This window comes from Perissodus microlepis, chromosome 9, assembly GCF_051167445.1.
Source record: "Perissodus microlepis isolate ML-2025 ecotype Zambia chromosome 9, ASM5116744v1, whole genome shotgun sequence".
In the NCBI taxonomy this organism is placed as follows: domain Eukaryota; kingdom Metazoa; phylum Chordata; class Actinopteri; order Cichliformes; family Cichlidae; genus Perissodus; species Perissodus microlepis.
Genome location: NC_140469.1, coordinates 2,760,125 through 2,764,174, shown reverse-complemented (window position 1 = coordinate 2,764,174; position 4,050 = coordinate 2,760,125). Strand labels below are relative to the sequence as shown.

The window sequence follows — 4,050 nt, the reverse complement described above, 5'->3', positions numbered from 1 at the left end:
CTCACGCTCCTCCTTTTCCAGCTGGACACGAGCCAGATGGACTCTGAGCCTAGCATCCTGCTTAGAACCCTCCAATCGGCCGTCATCGGCTCGCCCTCGGGCAGCCCTGGCCCACAAGTGTAGACACTGGCGGTACTATGACCTAGCTTGGAACATGAGATGCTACACTTTGTCCGGCCGGACCAGGTGTGCTTGGGGGTTCTTGCATCACAACCACCCCCTTCTCCAACAGCCCAGACACCAGAGTGGCCTGAAGCTCCGGTTTACGCAGACCAGTGGATCCAATAAAATGTTATCTGGGTCAGATATAATCCAAGTTCAGGTGTAGGTTATTTACGTTGTGCTGACATTTTACAGTCAGTTACAATAACTCGTACTGCGTACTAGCTAGCATGACGGAGTTTATATACTGCTGTGCTATGATGTTACTGATGTTGAACTTTATTTTGTTCATAAGGTTAATTAGTAGCCAACCGTCCTGTAAAAAACGGAATCGTCCCGTATTCAGAGAAAATATTACGCGTTTCGTATTGAGCTGAAAAGGAACACAGTTTGGCCCGTACTTCAGCTAGAATGGAACAAGACACAAAGCTGTGTCACAGGGAGTCATTCTGTGTCTTTACGCTGCACAGCTGTCTCTTCTTCTCTCATTCTCTCCCCCTCCCTCTCCTGTTGCTACTTCAGTCATGAAACTGATCAGTGATCAGCTGATCGGCTTTTCTGTCGCAAGTCCAGTCTCTCTAGTTTGTTTATCGCCCACTTTACACCAGAAAGACGAACCCACGCTAAACAACAGCAGCATGTTTAAGCTTGATTAGCTGTTGTTAGAATTTATTTAATATTACCTTCTAGTATCAGCTTGTAACAGCCACTATGGTGTGGTGTCCCTTTAAGACACCCAAGTCAAGGGTTGATGGTGTCATCAGTTTGTGCCACTGCTCTCTCTCTCTCTCTCTCTCTCTGTGATTGTGTGGACATGTGCTTGCACGCTAGTGCATGAGGAGGGACGGATTTTATGTTTTACCTCTCCAGACATCTTTGTTTGCAACGTTATGGGTTGTACGAACACTGTGCGCTATGTTTGTTAAGCTGCAGCCGTTCAACCGGGCTTATATGGTTGATGAAGAGAAGGTATATTAAAGAACACACTGTGGAATTCCCAACGCCAGCGCGAGTGTGTATTCTTTTGGCTACCCTGCTAAGTGTTTTGCCGCCTCCTCTCGACCACTAAACGCAACCCGACGTTACAAAATGGCGCCCGAACATCTTCTCTTGGACCTCAGTATGCAGTATCTTCGAGCAGCTGATGATTGATACACTAAAAGGTACATCGCGGCAAAGTAGATCTAGTAGTAGCCTGCCATACTTCGCGGAAACAGACCAGGCTGGCCTCGACGCGGACGTCCGATTCACCGGATCACGGAGGTGTGTTTCCACGGCAACGAGTGAAGCCGCCGCAGCGCTGTTTTCGGGATGTATTATCGTTATCTGCTGAGCGCCTTTACTGCGACATTTTTGGATTAACGTGGATTCACGCTACTTGGACGCGAGACAGATGCCGCTTCTTCATAGTTTCTGAACTGCATGTATGCGAAGTGAAGCGCACTGGATTTTTTCTTCCTCACCAGCTGAGCTCACGCTGCAGACTTTGCTTCGTTCTTACGGTCTCTGCAAGTGGGAACTTTATCACGGGACACAGCTCTATGTCGTGTCAGGACTGGACAAGTTTGGAGTCCTTTGGAAAATCGCCGAACTGATGTTGTGAGTGTATATTTAAAAAAAAACAAAAAAACCACTGTCTATATTTCAAACTGATTTGCTATTGATTCTCACTGGCTTAACTGTTCTTATTGAGATGCTGTTTTAAGTGCATCTGACTTGAAAAGGTGTTACTCATACACAGTTACTCATAAGTTTGGCTCTATTTTACACCTAAATGCTTTTGATCCGGGGTGTTTACTCCTTCGACCTCCACGTTTCAAAGTCAGATAAAACATTTGTAGCTAAACTTAAGAATTCACATGTTTTGTATATTTTTGTGTGACCAGAACTGAAGTTGATTTCAGCGCAGCTGCTACCTTATATAGATTTGGGTTTTTGATAAGTGTGTATTATGGCTACTCAGCCTGACTTGACTGACATGTGTGATGATATAGACTATGTTACACCCCAACCGACTTACTGCCAGACATAGTACTGCTGACCTTGGGCATAAAGTGCAAAGTCTGCAAGCAGAGGTTGATATGCTTCAGCAGTGCCTTCATGACTCTTTGGACCTCCAGAGGAATATTTTGGAGCAGTGGACTCAACAAAAAAGACCAGTCCCAAAAGTACCAGCTGCCCAGATTACTCACCCTTTTCCTCAGGTCTCCTCTACTCCATATGTGCCAGGCCTACCAACCAGGGAAACGGAGCAATCTATCTCAGCACCTGGCCCCACGCAGCCCGCCAGGGCCTTGTCCCAATCCCAGTCAGATTCGCTGGAGCTAATTAATACAACCAGAGTCCTTGCTGCGGCATTGCACCAAGCTAAATTGGAGCCCAATGTGTTCGCTAATGATGGCAGTCTTCACCCAGAAGAATGGCTACAGTCTGTTAATGCTTACAAAACCTCCTTAGACCTAACAGACGCCCAAATCCTCAGAGAGCTGCCACACTTCCTAGCTAAGGAACCAAGAAAGTGGTTTAATGTGCTCATTCCTCATGTATCTACATGGGCTAAGTTTTGTGAACTTTTCAGAACTGTCTTCTTGCCTGCTGACAACCAGGAGCAGATTTTGAGAGGCATCCTGGACCGTTTCCAGCACCCCGAAGAGCCTCTGCCAATGTTTGTTGCCCATGTGCTCAGTGAATTTAGGAGACTGAGGAACCCACCATCTGAACGGGAGCAAATTGAGCTCATCTGTAAACATGCAGTGGAGAAGTACAGAGTAGCACTGTATGGAACGCCTGTAAAGTCAGTAATTGATCTAGTGCTGCGTGCCCACGAGCTGCATTCTGTTCTTGGCTCCAGCCTTTCACAGCCTTCCCGAGCTCAGCCGAAAAACAGAGCTGAGGGAGGACCCCGCTGTTTCAAATGTGCTATGCCTGGTGTTACATCTCGTACGTGCCCTAACTGTTCCACTGATTTTCAGGGAGCTCGACACTCTCCCAGGATGGCTCCGGAGCTTCCTCAAACGCTGTCTCCTGACCAACATCCAGTAACTCAGCCTGCGGATCCAGATGAAACTGGCGTTGTCAGGGAGATGAGAGCAGCTGGCAGGAGGCCGGGAAACTTCGGGGGGGAGAGTGTTTCACAGGGGCAACCCTCCCCCCAGACAATAACTCAGCCCTCATCGCCTTTGTCAGATCAAAGTGTGCCACCAGTGCTCAATCACGTTGAAGATGGAACTTCGCAAGCATCGTGGAACACCCCTCTCAGAGTTAAAGTGAACTTTAATGGGGCAGCTTTGGATGTTGTACACAGACCTGTTTGGAAGACGTGGATGGAGATTTTTCTTGTTTTGGCAAAATATTACCAGGAATTGTTTTGAAAAATTGTTTTTGTTGCTTCCAGCTTTTTAAGTTTATTGAATTCCTGCTGATCCACATGATCCATAGGAGACTGCATACATTCAAACAACACAAATAATTATCATCACTATCAGTTCATAGCTATAGCTGCTCACAGTAAAGATACAGGACACTAACTATAAAACATCATGCGTCGTTTATTTATATGCTGGGGCATAAACCACTCCAACTCTGCTGCTGGCCCTTGCAAAGCAATCCCAGTAAACACTGAGCTTAAAATATAATGAAGTGCAACAACAACAAAAAACACATTGTATAGAAAGTAATCATGTAATTGAGGCACCTTTAAACATTCCTTGGTTTCAGGTACGCAAAATTAACATAGTAGGACTACTAGGAAACTGTAGCTGAAAAGCTAGTGATTCATTTTCATCACGTTGCATGAAGGAGTGCGCTGCTAACAAGCAGAGATGTAGCCCAACACTGCAGCAGATATTTCCAAATGAAAAATTAAGACAAACTCCTAAGTAAACGAAC

The 4,050-nt window shown here is 46.0% G+C and overlaps 1 pseudogene; it reads left to right on the top strand.

Annotated features, from left to right (window-relative positions):
• The first annotated feature begins 2,159 nt into the window (after window positions 1-2,159).
• LOC146379877 (uncharacterized) lies at window positions 2,160-3,324 on the top strand (annotated as a pseudogene).
• The last annotated feature ends 726 nt before the right edge of the window (window positions 3,325-4,050 follow it).